At 38.5% G+C, this 19,103-nt stretch overlaps 1 pseudogene; it reads left to right on the plus strand.

The window, feature by feature from the left end:
* LOC101105827 (ralBP1-associated Eps domain-containing protein 1-like) overlaps window positions 1–15,534 on the plus strand; it is a 58,614-nt pseudogene extending 43,080 nt beyond the window's left edge.
* Window positions 15,535–19,103: the final 3,569 nt, after the last annotated feature.

Raw genomic sequence — 19,103 nt, forward strand, 5'->3', positions numbered from 1 at the left:
GGCACATTCATCCCCTGCAAGTCATCACTGAAGGTAGGACAGGTGCTTTCCTCAACATTTTTCAACCTGCTGTTAGTGGACTCACAAGTTGACTTCCAAATAGACCCAGAGATGAATAAAGATTTATCCTTGGTAGCATTTTCCTCATTTCTTCGACTGAACTTAGAAATAAGTCCACAGAAAGAGAAACCTGGGTCAGTAAAATATTATGTTGTGTGCACATATCATTCTTTGCCCCCAGTGGCAATCCATTTATTGTTTAGAGAATGCAGAGAATGTATTTATCTATTCTCACATATTCCATAAATGAAAGAGCCCCAACCAGCAAGAAGAATAAAGTCTTTGTGTTTTGCATGATACCTTCAGATTAAGGAAGCTAGCATTTCTCCTTCCCGTTTTGGGCCTTCACCTTCAAGGCCCTTAGCCAAACTGATGCTGATGTATTGAAATAAAGCAAAGATGCCCCAATTGCTGTTGCCTTTGCTCTGAGCCAGTTTGTCAAACACTATAGGGCTGTGAAGGGAATATATATGTTCCTGATCCTTACAGCGTTGAGCTTATTTTCTGAAGTGTGAGATTTGATTAGTCATTTCTCCAAGTAGAATCACTGATACCATTTGTCAGAAAAGGAGTTGAGCTCTTTTTTGTTGAAAGAGCCAGGCAAGATTTTTTAAAACTATGAATTCTGCAAGGTAATAAATTGCAGGGTGGCATAGAATTTTTTTGCTTGCTGTTGCATATATGTTGCAATCTACACTATTGGTCCATATAATCTTGCTTTTCTCAGCACTGTCCTGGGGGCTAGATTAGAAAGTGTTGGCACAAGAAATGAGAAGCAGCATTTCGGACAGCAATCTTTCTACTTCTTGTCCTATTAACAGCTATATTTTATTGGGGGTAGAGGAGACAGGTCTTAAGGTAGAATTGTTCCCTCCTTTGCAATCCACAGTTTAACATGAAAGGTATGTATATAAATGTTCTAGGCTCACTGGAATATGGTTGGTACTTAGTGTGTGCTAGGGCCTCCAGCTGACATTGTGATTATTGTCAAATAACTGTCCTTAACTGAGTGATCTGGAAATGCATGTTGGGGTTGTAGCAAAACCTCAACAGATTGGTCAACTCTTTCACCAGGAAAAGTTTTTATAAACCTTTCAGTAAATTATTTCACAACCTCCCCATCCCGGTTTCATCCAGTTTCTCCCTGAATTCCTAAGAGAGGAGGCTTACTACTTTCTTGAGGCAGCCCATGATGCTGTTGACACATTATCAATTATGATTAGCCTCTTTCATCCATTAAGCCAAATCTGCTTCATTTTCACTTCTGCTCCTGCCTCTAACCCTATGAAAATCATAAATAATGAGCTTCTCCCTCTTACACAGTATGTTATTTTGTGTTCAGAACAAGATTAATTATTTCTCATGTGTTGTGTAGCATGTACAACTTAGATAATGCGTTAACTTAAATGACCTCATTTGACCTGCACAATGACCTTATAAAGAAGATGATATCATTATGCCAGTTTTATAGCTGAGGAAACTGAGCATTAAAGGGGTAAAATTACTTGCCCCAAACTACTCAACTCTCACATAAAACAATAGGAGTTCAAACTTCATCTTTCTGACCACTTTTTACAGCTCTATTCTCTTCATAACAATGAAGAGTTTCTGGAACCTTCATTCATGGTAACAAACTATCACCATTTCCTAGGTGATATTTACCATGCTTATTTTCTAATGGCAAGGCTTACAAAATCAAACACTTAGGCATGGCCTGTTCAGTGCAGAATTTAGTGAGGTGATCCTCTACCCTGTCCAAACTGATATGACATCATTTAGTCACTTCAAGGCCACAATCCCTTCCTAAGCCTCCTTTCACACTGTTAACCCATGCTGAACTTATAATTAACTTAGAGTTTGCTCTCCTGAGATTACAAACAATTTATGACTTCTTTTTGCTATTGTACAATCAGTTTTGAAATATTAATTTCTACCAAATACTTCATTAATTCTACCAATATGTCCAGATTTTTAAAAACTTGGTTCCATGTCCTAAGTTTATGGCACAAACTGAAATGACAGGCTTTTTATCTGACATCTAACAGATCATTTTCCAGTGGATTGCAGTTGTTGTTCATATTTATTATGTATTCTCAGGAAGGGCTCAGTGAACAAGAGCAAATGATGTATTTTATTTATCAAGAACTTTCAGTACCTTATGCTGAATAGAAAATTGGGAAATTTAAGGCAATATACGTAGCCAGTGATGGGGATGGATTTTGTTCAGATCAGTCACTCAGTCATGTCTGACTCTTTGCGACCCCATGGACTGCAGCATGCCAGGCTTCGCTGTCCATCACCAACTCCCAGAGCTTGCTCAAACTCATGTCCATTCAGTAGGTGATGCCATCCAGCCATCTCATCCTCTGTTGTCTCCTTCTCCTCCTGCCTTAGCTCTTGCCCAGCATCAGGGTCTTTTCAAATGAGTCAGCTCTTTGCATCAGGTGGCCAAAGTATTGGAGCTTCAGCTTCAGCATCAGTCCTTCCAATGAATATTCAGGACTGATTTCCTTTAGCATGGACTAGTTGGGTCTCCTTGCTGTCCAAGGGACCCTCAAGAGTCTTCTCCAACACCACAGTTCAAAAGCATTAATTCTTTGGCACTCACCTTTCTTTATGGTCTAACTCTTACATCCATACAGTACTACTGGAAAAACCAAACTAGACAGACTTTGGTTGGCAAAGTAATGTCTCTGCTTTTTAATATGCTGTTTAGGTTGGTCATAGCTTTTCTTCCAAGAAGAAAGAATCTTTTAATTTCATGGCTGCAGTCACCATCTGCAGTGATTTGGGAGCCCGCCCCCCCCACATAAAATCTCTCACTGTTTCCATTGTTTCCCCATTTATTTGCCAAGAAGTAATGGAACTAGATGCCAAGATCTTAGTTTTCTGAAGGTTGAATTTTAAGCCAGCTTTTTCACTCTCCTCTTTCACTTTCATCAATAGCCTTCTCAGTTTCTCTTCGCTTTCTGCCATAAGGCTGGAGTCATCTGCATATTTGAGGTTGTTGATATTTCTTCTGGCAATCTTGATTCCAGCTTGTGCTTCATCCAGTCCAGCATTTTGCATGATGTACTCTGCATATAAATTAAATAAGCAGAGTGACAATATAGAGCCTTGACATACTCCTTTTCCAGTTTGGAACCAGTATGTTGTTCCATGTTTGGTTTTAACTGTTGCTTCTTGACCTGCATACAGATTTCTCAGGAGTCAGGTAAGGTGGTCCGGTATTCCCACCCATTGAAGAATTTTCCAGTTTTCTGTGATCCACACAGTCAAAGGCTTTGACTTAGTCAATAAAGCATACGTAGATGTTTTTCTGGAACTCTCTTGCTTTTTTGGTGATCCAAAGGATGTTGGCAATTTCATCTCTGGCTCCTCTTCCTTTTCTAAATCCAGCTTGAAGTTCTCAGTTCACGTACTGTTGAAGCCTTGCCTGGAAAATTTTCAGCATTACTTTTCTAGTTTGTGAGATGAGTGTGGTTGTGTGGTAGTTTGACATTCTTTGGCATTGCCATTCTGTGGGATTGGAATGATATGCAGCACTTCTTTAACCATATTTCTCAGGTATAGTGATTCTGCTTATCATTAGAATGACTCTTTAGATGAAAATATATAACCAGGTTTCAATAAAAAATTATAAATTATAACCAAGGTGGGGACAAGTTATAGTATATAAAGATAAATACATTTTACTCAGAAGAACTCATTATTGGGTTCACATTGGAGTGTCAATTTGAATTATTGGAAGGAACTCTGCACCTGATTTCAAAGCTAATAAATGGTATGAAATAACTATACTATAAAGAGCAACATTTTTTTTATTAGCTGGGTTGCTTTTATTGTCTTTATTTCAATTTTGTTTTCTCTGCTTTCTTATTGAGGTCATTTTTGAAAAATCCTGCCTGTTTCATCTTTGAGAAGAGAAGCTGGGCCTGGGGGATGAGTACCCATCCAGCATCTGGCATAGGACAGGCTCTGGGAAAGGGAGTGAGAAGGTCAGAAGGGAACTGAAGGTTATGGGAACGTCAAGACCATTTAAATAATAGCCTATCTCCTCCTGGATGATTTCCTATTGAAAGATTTCTCTGAAACCCAGGAAGCCACAAGTTCAGCTTTGCAAAAGGAGGATGTTTTCCATGTGAAATTAAATCACAGAGATAATCTTTTCAGAAATTAGAATCACTCGCGAATCATAGCCAGAATTTAGAATCGAGTCTGTGCTCATTTTTGACCATTTTATAGTTCCTTGATTTAACTGTTTAAGGTTGGCTGTGGTAAGCACCTAACAATAATGGATACAAACCCAATCTTTCCTCCCAGCAGTGACCACCACCCGTTACCTTGGTGCAATGCCAAGGGTCTCCTGTGTGGATGAGTCTTCTCCAATTAGATGGGTAAACCCTACAGAGTCTTCTCTTTTTATTAACCTCTTTTAAAGAGCTAAATAGATGGGAAGCCTACAGGAAAAGCAAAGTATCTTGTGTAGGCTGTGAATCCTAAACAGTAGGGATTTAACCTTGACAAATGTTGATGAGATTGAGCACAAATTTTGGAAACACCCAAGGGTTTGTTGGTCAATAAAACTCTAACGGTTTCACTGATTTTCAGGACATAGGACTTTCCAGAACAGCAGGGGAGTCCTAACTGCATGTGGAGTACGACAGGGTATTTCAAATCAGCAGTTGCCTAAAATTCAGAAGATTTTGCCCAATAGATGGTTTGGACACATGCCAATCCTTTCACACAGCCACACCAGAGTAGCCGTCAGACTCTAGCCCACCTCCAGATGTACCAGTGATAGCTCCATTATATTTCTTGCAACAACTAACATCTCACAGGAAAACTTGACATGTTAACCAGGAGATGAATCATCCCAAACCTGAAATGTCATATCTCTCCAGAAAAGCTAAATACCATGTAATTCTCTCCTGGATCATTCATCAATTCTTGGCCACTGTCATTGACAAATTAGATTCAAAGAACAGAAGATGTGATACCATTTGAAAACATAAAGTAACTTCTGTATCAGGCAAACTACTGCTATAGATGAGGTCATTCAGCTAGAACATTTAGGATTTTTCTCAAGGTTTTAGCATAAACTCATGAAAATGTGTCATACTTAGGTAGACTGTAGTAACTTTATAACTTAGCATCTCTTTCATTTAATGACATATTTTGTCAAATTTTCAGTGTCAACAATAGCTATTGTTTGCATCCAGTTAGTATATACACATTTTTTAAACTGAAGATATCATGGTTGGAATAAATTATGATTACAAAAATGAGCTGGTGAATTGCAGACTAATGATCCATTAGATCAAACATAGATTTTAAGTAGAATTACCTCTAGAACTGTCATTTTCTCAGTAAGTAACTCACCATAAACTTAAAATGATTATTTAGAATTATAACATTCATTAAGAGCAAAACTAGAACTTAGCCAAAGTTCTCTTAATTACACATGTATAGACTTAAAACCTCAAGAGGGTATGTCAAATCCCCTGGTGAAATTTATATGGTAAATTAGTTTAAGAGCATGAGTTTTGGAACCAGGCAACCTAACTTTTAAACACTGACTTTGCTGATTACTAGGGCCATCATATGATAAATTAGTTAAATTCTCAGAGCCCTAGTTTCCTCACATCTATCTATTCTATAGACACAGAAATAATAGTTTCACCCCTATAATGATGTTTCCAGAAGTATAGGAGAATGATTCAATAACCTAGTTTTAGATTTATCCTTTCTCCTTACTTCTTTCCCTGTTGTCGTGATACATACATTTAATGAACAAACACAGTTCACATTTCAAGTTAACAATCTTTCTCAGAGGTAAGTTTAATATTTATTTACTCATTCATTTAACAATTATTTAATGTTCATAAATATTATAATCTGAGATGGGAAAAATAGCTTCTACAAAGATAACCAGCTCTTGAATAAAGAAAGGTCCAAATGTGGTACAGAACCTTTCCACCCTGACAACAGGCAGTATGAGATCAGGTTTAAGAATCTTAGTTTGGAATCACACTGTGTGTGAAGCATGGTTTAGCCACTCACCATCTATATTATCTTGAGTAATTACTCAGCTGCTCTCGATTTTAGATGTTTTGATTGCAGACTGTAAATAATGCCTACCTCATAAGGCTGTGAGAGCTTGATTATTATTACATGCAAGTCAATTGTAATCAGTGCATATTTAATCTACATTACAAGCATCAGTTCAATTCAGTTCAGTCGCTCAGTTGTGTCCAGCTCTTTGCGACCCCATGGACTGCAGCATGCCAGGCCTCCCTGTCCATTGCCAACTCCTGGAACTTGCTCAGACTCATGTCCATCCGGTAGGTTAAGCCATCCAGCTATCTCATCCTCTGTCGCCCCCTTCTCCTCCTGCCTTCAATCTTTCCCAGCATCAGGGTCTTTTCAAATGAGTCAGTTCTTTGCATCAGGTGGCCAAAGTATTGGAGTTTCAGCCTCAGCATCAGTCCTTCCAATGAACACCCAGGTCTGATCTCCTTTAGGATGGACTGCTTGGATCTCCTTGCAGTCCAAGGGACTCTCAAGAGCCTTCTCCAACACCACAGTTCGAAAGCATCAATTCTTCATCACTCAGCTTTATTTATAGTCCAACTTTCACATCCATACATGACTCCTGGAAAAACCATAGTTTTGACTAGATGGACCTTTGTTGGGAAAGTAATGTCTGTGCTTTTTAATATGCTCTCTAGGTTGGCTATAACTTTTATTCCAAGGCATAAGCATCTTTTAATTTCATGGCTGCAATCACCATCTGCAGTGATTTTGGAGCCCTGCCCCTCCAGATTAAGTCTGTCATTGTTTTCACTGTTTCCCCATCTATTTCCCATGAAGTGATGGGACCAGATGCCAAGATCTTAGTTTTCTGAATGCTGAGTTTTAAGCCAACTTTTTCACTCTCCTCTTTCACTTTCATCAAGAGGCTTTTAGTTCCTCTTCACTTTCTGCCATAAGGGTAGTGTCATCTACATATCTGACGTTATTTTAATTTCTCCTGGCAATCTTGATTCCAGCTTGCACTTCATGCAGTCCAGCATTTCTCATGATGTACTCTGCATATAAGTTAAATAAGTAGGGTGACAATATACAGCCTTGCTGTACTCCTTCCTCAATTTGGAACCAGTCTGTTGTTCCATGTCCAGTTCTAACTGTTGCTTCCCAACCTGCATACTGATTTCTCAAGAGGCAGGTCAGGTGGTCTGGTATTCCCATCTCTTTAAGAATTTTTCAGAGTTTGTTGTGGTCCATACAGTCAAAGGCTTTGGCATAGTCAATAAAGTAGAAGTAGATGTTTTTCTGGAACTCTTGCTTTTCAATGATCCAGTGGATGCTGGCAATTTGATCTCTGTTTCCTTTGCCTTTTCTAAACCCAGCTTAAACATCTGGAAGTTCATGGTTTATGTACTATTGAAGCCTGGCTTGGAGAATTTTGATCATTATACATTACAAGTTTACTTATTATGTAAAACAAATACACAGCGCATGTATACTGTGCTTAGTGTATATTTGCTAGACAATATTTAGTGAATAGTAAGTGCTTACTTGGGCTTGCCTGGTGGCTCATCAGTAAAGCATCTGTCTGCCATGGACGAGATGGAGATTCAATCCCTGGGTCAGGAAAGTTCTCTGGAGAAGAGAATGGCAACCCACTCCAGTACTCTAGCCTGGGAAATCCCATGAACCAAGGAGACTGGCAGGCTACAGTCCATAGGAAGCCAGTCAGACATGACTTAGGGCTAAACCACCACCAGTGCTTACCCTCAATATTATTATTATTTACATGAAGATCAAGATTTAAATATATGTGTATGAAAGAGAGTACATATGTGTCATGGGTATAGGTAGATTATTCCAACCATGAAAAGTGCTGAAGAGAGACACCCTTTGCAGTTTACTGTAAGGCATAGAGTTGGCACCAATATGTTCTAAAGAGAGAACACCTTAGTCAGTAGTAGCACAAGATCAGATAGTAGTTATCAGGGGTAGGGGAGAGGAATGGGGATAATAACATGGTTGTTCTAACATTTGGTTATATTGAAGAGTATTTATCTTTAGGTTGCTTATCATTGTAATCACTGTAATGAAATTTGACCTATACATCAGTATATTATGCTTTTTTTTTTTGAGAATCTAATTAGAAAATGCCAAACCAACTAGACACAGATGATCATTAGCATCTATCCTTCTCTTCCTGAGTTGCTTGAAAATGGATCTATAAAACTTCCATTGGTTTTAAGTCAAGCTCCTCAGGAAATTCTTTTTTATCACTTTTTATTTTATATTGGAGTATAGTTGGTTAGCAATGCAGTGATACTTTCAGGTGTATAGCAAAGTGATTCCGTTATGCACACACACACACGTATCTATTCTTTTCCAAATTCTTTTCCCATTTGGGCTGTTACATAATATTAAGGAACGTCTATGAAGGTAGTAGAATTCTTTGCTCTCATCAAATTGATGGTCTGAAGGATAACAGATTCGAATATAAGCAGAAGATAGAATAGGTTTGACAATAAATTGCTTAGGGTTTCGAGAATTTAAATGTAAAGCAGGAGAAATTAGGTGGACACAGAACCAGCTGGGAGCCCCCATCTTACATTTTGCGTTATTGCCAGAGTACTCTTGGCATTCTAGAGGGAGCCAGGTTGGCAGATGCCCGCTGCTGAGCCTGTGTTGCCTGCCACTACAGACAACAGACCCTTAAGCTAACAAAGGTATGAGACAAAGGAAATGGTGTTCTCCAGATTTTTGGGGTCAGTTGTTCAGATGTCATTAGATTAGTACAGAAAATGCAAACGTTGCCTTTGATAAGGATTTTTGAGTTGGGAGTCTGAGCTGGGAATTAGGGGGAGGTGGGAAACCTATGCAGTTTTGGTTTCTTTTATAAGATCTGTCTGCAAGTTAAATTTGTTTCCCTTAGCTTCAGAATTGAGGTTTCAACAATTCTTATTGCTTTATCATTGTTGTTTTCCTATCATGATTTCATCTACGTTATGCTCAATGGTTGTATTTTACTGGAAAACAATTGTTTCCTCAGATTTTCTCAAATAGAGCCTGTTTTCTTCTGATTTCTTAGTGGTTGCATAAAGGATTTCATCCTAACAAGATACTTCCTTTAGTCTGGAGAGATAGGCACTGATGTCAGAAGCATGAATCCTTGCAGTTGAGGAGAAAAAGACAAGGATGAAAGTGACAGATGAACTTACCAGCTGTGCCGACTGACCTTAGTAAAGGCAGCCAGGCAATCTAGCATGCAATGGCAACCTTAGCTGAGGGTCAGCTGATGTTATTTTCAATGAAGATGCAATATAGTGGAAGAAGCAGAAATGATACACAAAACTTGAAATTATAGTGGAGAACAGGAGTGAGGTTCCAGGCCACCCTTCCTTTGAAAGACCAGTGTTTGGGGATAGAGAGAATAGGATCTGCCTCCTAAGGTCAAAGGAATTGAAAGAGCTATTTAGTGGTTGCTGTCATGTAGGCATTGGTTATTCCAAGACCATAGGGAATTGGAATGATAGGCAAGAAAATGTAGAATAGTAGAGTTAACCCAGCACAAAGACCTTGGAGAGTACATGGTCAACCCATCAGGCTTGTTGTCTGAAATCCAGCTCCCCTGAGCACTTGGATTTAGTCAACTAAAATGATACTAGATAATAAGAGCTGGTGGGCTGAAGATACTGAATGACTAGGTCAACATTGTTTTCAAAGATGTTAATGATAAGCCTGAACCTATGCATATGGCCTCAAGAATTCCTAGAAGGAAGGCTTTGATAAATACTAATAGTAAGAGGGATTAGGAAGGGAAATTGTTTAACATTTGCCCAATATACTATCAGTAGGCACTTAAACTGCATTAGTTCATTGACTATTAGTAAATTCTGAGTATTATTGTCTTCACATTATTGATGTGATGAGATTCAGAATGTTAGATATTGGTGTACTATTTGCAACTCAGTATGTCGTGGCTTTGAAATACATACTTCGGGTCCCATACCATGATGTGTCCATATTCATGGTCCATGTTATATTGAAAGGGGCCAGAAGTGGACATTCTCAGCATACTTTCACATATATGTCATTTAACTTAAGAGATCTGGTATAAAATTTACCGGAAACTATTTTGTATGTTATGGCAGCGGTCCTCAACCTTTTTGTCACAAGGGACTGATATGATGGGAGACAGGTTTTCCATGGATTAGGGTAAGGGTTGGTTTCTGGATGATTCAGCTCAGTTCAGTCACTCAGTCATGTCTGATGCTTGCAACCCCATGGACCGCAGCATGCCAGGCTTCCCTGTCCATCACCAACTCCTGGAGCTTGCTCAACTTCATGTTCATCAAGTCAGTGATGCCATCCAGCCATTTCATCCTCTGTTGTCCCTTTCTCCTCCTGCCTCCAATCTTTCCTGGCATCAGGGTCTTTTCCAGTGAGTCAGTTCTTTGCATCAGGTGGCCAAAATACTGGAGCTTCAGCTTCAGCATCAGTCCTTCCAATGAATATTCAGGACTGATTTCCTTTAGGATGAACTGGTTTGATCTCTTTGCAGTCCAAGGGACTCTCAAGAGCCTTCTCCAACACCGCAGTTCAAAAGCATCAATTCATCAGTGCTCAGTTTTCTTTATAATCCAACTCTCACATCCATACATGACTCCTGGAAAAACCATAGCTTTGACCAGATAGACCTTTGTTGGCAAAGTAATGTCTCTGCTTTTTAACATGCTGTCTAGGTTGGTCATAGGATAACTCAAGTGCATTAAATTTATTGTGTACATTAATGCTGCTGCTGATCTGACAAGAGGTATAAGTCTGTGGCCTGGAGGTTGAGGACCCTTGCTTTATGGAATTATAATGGAATCATCTTGTATGGACAATCACTTAGCTGCAGAGTACACGAGTCTCTATTACATGCCCTTTAAAGAATTCAGAGAGACAACATATTTTTCTTTAAGGTGGGAGGCGGACTAGATGAATACACAGATTGCCCTATAAACCTCTCCCCCTCAAAAGTTCAAGATGTATTCATGGAATTAGGATTGAGCCTGTCACTATGAAGAAAAAGATTAAAACTCAAAGATCCTGGAAAGAGAACTTAAGAATCTTAAGTCAGGTAAAACTCCAAAAGGCTCTCTGAAAGCATTAAGCTGCAGAAGAGCATGCTGATAACAAGTGAGAAACGAGGACAACCAGAAGCACATCAGAGATTAAAATGCCAGCTACAGGAACAAATGACTTCAAAAAGGATTAAATTAAGATATAAAGAGCAGAGGGATTTGTGCAGCTCAGATTGTTGGTGAAAGTTATGAAAGTTTTCTTCACTAATGTGTCAGCCTGAATGTCGTTTAGACTGTTACGGGTAAATTGGATACTTGTAGTCACTGTTTGAGCTTTTAGCTCCAATGTTCAATTACTTCTGCATCAGTAAATACCAAGGAAGCTCTCGCATTCCATTCCTTTGTTGGTCTGGAAAGAGGTTGGCAATTGGATAAACTTTCTTTAGTTGTTATTTTGTATGCTTAGTTTACGCAAAAACTGGTCAAAGATAGCACCAGAAAAGCCCAAATCAAATTGAATTTTGGGAGCCACAGAGTAATAAAAAATAATCACTCTTTGATGCAATTAATATTTATAAAGTACTTACTCTATGCTAATAGTAATTACTGGGCGACAATGGTCCTTGCCTTCGTTGATCTAACAGTCTAGTTTTATGGAAACAACAACAAAGATAAATATCAGATTGCAACTATGGCAAGGACAATGATGATGAGTTAAGCACATTTGAAATTGGCCTCCTCATGTGCTGAGAAGGCTTCCCTAGGGAAGATTTTCAGCAATTTTCATTCTTGAATCTTCTGAAAGATGTTGTTTAATCACTAAGTCATGTCTGACTCTTTGTGACCCCATGGACTATAGCCTACCAGTCTCCTCTGTCCATGAGATTTCCCAGTCAAGAATACTGGAGTGGGGTGCTATTTCCTTTTCCAGGAATCGAAACTGCATCCCCTGCATTTCCTGCATTGGAAGGCGGATTCTTTACCATTGAGCCGCCTGGGAAGTCCTCTGAAAGATGAGTAGGTTTTAACTAGGAAAAAAAAAGTGGGAAGAGTTCCCCCAACAGAGGCATAATATTTGCAAAGTTTTCTTGAGTCAGCTGGAAGCAAAACGAATGTGTGAAACTTAAAAGAGGAGTCAGAGAGACCAAGAGGTAGGGAGCTTGGTATAGGAAAAGGTTAGAGAATAGGCAGAGAGTAGACAATGCAGGGGCCATCTTTGAGTTCCACATGGATGCGACTAGCTGATGTGGTTATTTAAATCTGGATTTAAAGTAATTAAAACCAAGGAGAATTAAGAATTGAGTTCCTCAGTTGAACTTGCTACATTTCAGGCGCTCAATTGCCCATTTGCGGCTAGTAGACACAATATTGGAGAGTTCAGGGAACATTTCCATTACGGCAGAAAGTTCTACTGGATAGCACTGTGTTAGATTTAGCTTCACCTTAAGAGCAATGGGAAGTCACAGACAGGTTTTCTTTAAAGTTGAAGAGTGGAGTGATGTGACCAGAAGGCACATTTTGAAAAGAACTTGATCACTATAGAATGGAGGCAAGTTTGGCTGGGGAAAAGTGAATTGTATTTAAGTAGACAATTTAAAGGGCTTCCCTGGTGGCTCAGAGGTAAAGAATTCACCTGCATTGAAGGGGCTGCAGGAGATGTGGGTTTGATCCCTGGGTCAGGAAGAGCCCCTGGAGAAAAAAGTATAAATACAGTAAAGGACCTTCCTCTGCCAAGATTTGTTGCTTCAAAGAATGAAGAGGAATCTCATCATGCAACCTCATATTCTTCAGATTGTGAAAATCAAGGGTCTTACTCTGGTGTAACCCCCCCAACCACCTGGCAGGGGACAAGTGAAAAAGGGGTCCACAAGCCATGATACTGTCCAGCCTCAGACATCTGTAGATCAGCAGGAACCTGTGTTCCCAGTAGTTTCACCATAGCAGTCTCCACCAACTTCTCCACACACATGGAGGAAGAAAACCGTCATCCCAGTGGAGGACACAGTGAGAGGCCCCTTGCAGAACCTGGGCCATTCTGTGCTCTCTTTGGTGAAGCACAATCAGGCTCTTCTGCTGGTGATGCAATGTGGCTAGGACATTCTTCACCTCCACCTCAAGAAAACTGGGCCAGTTTTGCAGATATTCCACCAACCAGTACTCTTTTAACCATGCATCCTGCTTCTGCCTAGGACCAGACGACAGTTCGAACTGTAGCCTCAGCTACAACTGCCAATGAAATTCGTAGGCAATCCAGCAGTTATGACGATCCTTGGGAAATAACAGATAAACACAGACAGTACTATGTAAATCAATTTAAAACCATTTAGCCTGATCTAAACAGATTTATTCCTGTTTAGCTGCAGGATCTACAGCTAAAGAGTTTTTTTTTTTTTTTTTTTTTTTTTACACAAAACTGAAACTTCCTATTCTTGAGCTTTCTCATATTGGGGAACTCTCAGATTTTGATAAAGATGGAGCCTTGACACTGGTTGAGTTTTGTGCTGCATTTCATCTGGTAGTTGCAAGGAGCAATGACTATGATTTATGAGAAAAACCCCCTGAAAGCTTAATGCCCAAACTGATTGATTTGGAAGATTCAGCAGATGTTGGGGATCAGCCAGGTGAGGTAGGTTATTCAGGCTCTCCTGCAGAGGCTCCTCCAAGCAAATCTCTGTCAATGCCGTCACTAAAGCAGACTTGGCCCCAGCTGAATCAGAGCAGTGAGCCGTGGAAGACATTTAGTGAATGCTCTTCAAGCTCACAAACTCTGACCCAATTTGATTCTAACATCGCACCAGCTGATCCTGATCCTGCTATTGTTCATTCAGTTCCCATTCGTATGACTCCAAGCAAAATCCAAATGCAGGAAATGGAACTTAGAAGAACTGGCAGTGATCATATTAATCCCACTAAGCCCATTGCTTGTGAAAACATCTGACCTTTCAGAAGAAAATAAGATAAATTCATCAGTGAAATTTGCTTCTGGAAATACTGTAGCAGATGTTTACAGTACTTCAGACTCTCTTACTTCCGGTCCAGAACAGATTAGAAACAATGTAACTCATCCAAGGTCTCATTCAGGAACCTCTCCTGAAAACACTGCACCAGCAGGTCCACCTTCAAGGCCTCAGCCCTCTCATTCTATATCATCATCTTTAGGTATTGAAGAGCCTAAGCTACTCCATCTTGTAAAAGAGCTCCATTTTGCAAAGGTACTGGGCAAACAGACTTAGACTTTGGATATTGCCTAAACTTGCTCCACTGTGCGTGAGCCAATCAGCCCTTAGGTTAAACCTCCTGACTTTAAGTTCAAGAATTTGTGATTTACCTTGGAAGTAATGATTTACCTTTGTGATTTACCTTGGAAGTAATGAGTTACCATTGTGATTTACCTTGGAAGTAATGATTTGCCGTGGAAGTAAAAAAACCAATCAGAAATCCACACACAACCCTATAGAAGAGGGTAACCAATCAGTAGTCCTTCAGCCTGAACACCCCCTTTGTTACCCTTTCACCTGAATATTCCCTATATAAGCAGTGTAACCCAAAACTTGGGGCTCCTCTCCTTAGCCGCTGCGTCGGTAACGGTGGGAGCCCCAGCTCGAGCTACGTAATAAAAACTCTCTTGCTTTTGCGTTGGATACCGGCTCCCTGGTGGTCATTGGGAGATTTTGTGACTTGGGCATAACAGTATGAATTGGGCCTTTTCCATCACAACAAGAAAGCCACAGGCTGGAGCTGTTGCCCAAACTCCTGCAGTGCCTTCAAGACCACAGCCCTCACAGGCTCCTTGTCCTGTTGTGCATCACCCAGGGGATGCCAATGGCCTAATAACTCACATTCGTACTTCACCTCAGCAGATACCAGAACAACCAAATTTTGCAGATTTCAGCCAGTTGGAAGTATTTGCCGCAAATGAAGAACAGATGATGAAGCCGAGAAGCATCCGGAAGTCTTGCTGTTTGCAAAAGCTTCTGATCCCACAAGTTCTCTTTGATTTGCCAAAACAGATGGTAAAATTGAAGAAAAGACAGCTGCTAGTGCTCCTGCCAATGTGAGCAAAGGCACCACACCTGTTGCTCCACCACCTAAACCTGTTCGAAGGAGATTAAAATCAGAAGATGAATTAAGGCCAGAAGCGGATGAACATGCACAGAACACAGGCGTCCTAGCTGCTGTTCTTGCATCACAGCCTTCTATTCCTTGGTCTGTTGGGAAAGATAAGAAAGCTATTCAGGTGTCAATTAGATGCAATAAGGAAACCAACACAGTTTTGGCCAGATTGAATAGTGAATTGTAGCAACAGTTAAAGGATGCTCTTGAGAAGAGAATTTCCCTGGAAGTTCAACTGAAACAGCTTTGACCATTCTCTCACCTATAAGCCAGTTGCCATTAACAGTAAGCATACCCATTTTTTAAGCAGTTTTGGGTTCAAAGCCAATTTGGAGATCCATTAACTCAACATTAAATTTTATGATTCTGTTGTGTCCTATATATTCACCATTGTATTTAATATCTTTTATTTTTTTTAATTTCAACAATAAAAGGGTCAGGATGACTTAAAAAAAAAAAAAAAAAAAAGAGCTACCCACTCCAGTATTCTTGCCTGGAGAATCCCATGGACCGAGGAGCCTGGCGGGCTACAGTCCATAGGGTCACAAAGAGAGACATGACTGAAGAGACTGATGGTGCATGCACATACGCAGTATAAAAAGCTATACAGGAACTTCCCTGGTGGTACCGTGGCTAGGACTTCAAGCTCCCACTGTAGAGGGCTCCTGTTAAATCCCTGGTCTGGGAGCTATATCCAATATGCCACAACTAAAGATTTCACATGCATTATCAGAGATGAAAGATCCTGTGTGCTGCAATGAGACGTGGCTCAGCCAAATTTAAAAAAAAAAAAATTAAGCTATTACAGTCTTCTAAGAAAGAGGTTATAATAGATGGGAGATGCAAGAAGTGGACAGAATTGTATGATTTTAGCAGGTAAAACAGACTGGATTTAGTGATGGATTAAATTTGGGAACCAAAGGCAAGATTTTGGTTTTCAAAGTTTTTGAATAATGGTGTTTGTTATTCATTGACAGGGGAGCACCGGAAAAGGATCAGATCTGTCAGAGATAGGAGTGCTTCATTGGAGGGACCTGGACAATTCAAGTTGTCCAGAAGCAGCTTCCTATGAACCCTCCCTTCTTCCCTTCCTTACTTCTCAGCCACCCCAAAATTTACTGCTTTTAACAGACTGTTTAGCTTGGAGAATGGTTCTATGAGATTTGCGTAATATAGTCAAATTCTGGTCATATGTGAGAACTGGACATTTCTCTGACTGGAAAGGAAGACTCATACTTAGAGTGCTCTATGAGACACAAGAGATGTTACAATGCACTCCCACTGTTTTCTGGATATAAAGACCAAATATTGGAGAGTTCCATCATTTGTGGGTTAATGGCAAAGACAGTTTTGCTTTTGCATACTACTTTCTCTGCTTACACCATGTTTCTTCCCCAGAGTGAGAAAAGTGTTTTCTGGTCTAAAAACTTTGGCAGTATGCAGTTGTATGGGAAATATCTATGGGATTGCCTAGCCCAAAGGCAGGCGGTATAGAACTCTGCTTGATAATGAAAGAGAGAAAGATGCTGGCTAGGTTTCTTGGCACAGCTTTAAAGGTATAATTCTTCAACATTTCTTGATACTACGGCAGTATATTTTGATGGGATCTGTGAGTTCCTCAGAGAATTTCAAAGCAGTTTTAAATTTCCTTAGCCACAAAGAACTTGTCAAAGACTGCTGAATGACATGAAAATGTGAAAACAAACACTCCTGATGAATACAAAAAGCTTCCCACTTTGGAACAGGCTTCAGAAGACAAAATTCAACATTTCTTGTCGAGATAATACATTTTCTGTTGCTTCATTATGTTCACTCATTCTCTTGTTTTATTTATTATGTCTGTCTATTTAGATATATTTTAAATTTCCATTGGATTCCAATATTTGTTAATGTGAGTGTAAAATAAATTTTACTTACCTGAATAATTAATTCATTACAAATATAATTGAGGCATATAAATCTTATATGACATGTTTTTTTGCAAATATATTTTAAAGGGGAAAAAATCTACACTCAATTTAAAGCAAACATTTTGCACTATAGAATATCTTGATTTTTATTTCATAACTTTATTGAAAACAGAATCTGCATTATATATCAAAATAAAACAAAATCTAAAGTAATTGTTTCATTTCACTTATGTAAGTACCTAAGGCATTTCACATTTGTTCTAAATAATCTGCTTAACTATCTGGTGACATACAAAAATGTTGCCACTTTTTAAACAATATTAAGATAAAATGTGGCAAAAGTGAGTTTGTAATATCAGATAAGAAATTAGTTGATAGAAGTTAGGAGAAGAGTTAATGGTTCCTGTTGAATATTAACCAATTATGCATAAATCTAAAAATATATATTATAGCATCAGTACTATATATATATATATATATATATATATATATAATTTCTGAATTAATATTATTCTACAGCCATAATATTTTTTTAACAAGATTCTAGAGACACATGATCAGCCTCAACGTTAGTGTAATTGAAAGTGAACTCTATCCCTCATTTACTGACAAATTAGGAATCATCTCAAAATATTTTATTTATAACAAATGCCGAAGTTAGAATTTATATTTCTGATTTAACTACTACATTTAAAAATGATTTGAAATTTTCAGAAATTAAACATAGGAAAGACTGAGACATATAATTTTAAACTTATTAAAATGTGAATACAGAAGTGATTGTTATTTCTAATTTAAGCCCATTATTATTCGTAGAATGGAAGTTATTCTAGATGACAAAGAAAGAGTCCACTTCTTGGGGTATAGGGTAATAAATACTGAGTTCTGTTGCTTTCATTATATATTTTCCAGTTTTGATGTAAATGAGAAAAATGTAGTCATGGAAGTCACTTACTATTATATCAATTTTATACAGACTTGACCTTGACCAAAAAAACAAGCTTTGAAAAGTAGAAATGCTCCCAGCTAAGTAATATACATTAATCATTAACATTAACTCAATTTTGAGATAAATAATAAATCTCTTCTGATTTTATAGCTAAGAGTTAATCCAGTAGAGTGGTTATCATCAACTCCAAGCCTTTTAGCGTTTTTAATTGTTCTATTCAAATGAAAAGCTTTATGCCAGCTTTTGTTACCACCCAATTAATTCTCAAAACCAATTAAGATAAAATCATACATAATAATCTCCTACTTATTACTAAGTGTATAAAATTTGCCTTCATCACTTATTTCTTTTGACCTACCATTGACAACTCCTGATTAATGGAGCGCCAATACTTTTCAGTTCTCTCCTTATTAGCATTAATGGACATTTGGAAAAAGACACCCACTTCAACTTGCTAATTCAGATCGACATTGCACATTTCCTAAAATTTGAATATCTCTATAACTGTTTGTCTTTGAATACCCGACTTCACATTATTTTTTTTTAAACATCACTTCTGCTTAAGAACAACATGATACTTCACACTGTGTTGTAATTAACCTGTTGGTTGGTGATTATTCTAATTCATATAAATATTCTGAGAAAAATACTAAATGTTAGAAATAACCTTTTTAAGTTCATAAATCAGATGTGTAAATTATATTTCTGATTAATTTTGATTTGGATAAATGACTATGATATTTCTCAAACTTTGGATACTGTTGTATTAATATATAATTTTAAGCACTCATTCAAGTAATTTTAATATCAATTAGAAATAAGTTCTAAAGTATATTTAATTACTGTATTCTTTCCATAAATATAGTTTGCTGCTGCTGCTGCTGCTGCTAAGTCGCTTCAGTCGTGTCCGACTCTGTGTGACCTCATAGACGACAGCCTACCAGGCTCCCCCATCCCTGGGATTCTCCAGGCAAGAAT

The sequence above is a fragment of the Ovis aries genome, chromosome 8 (assembly GCF_016772045.2).
Source record: "Ovis aries strain OAR_USU_Benz2616 breed Rambouillet chromosome 8, ARS-UI_Ramb_v3.0, whole genome shotgun sequence".
NCBI lineage: Eukaryota > Metazoa > Chordata > Mammalia > Artiodactyla > Bovidae > Ovis > Ovis aries.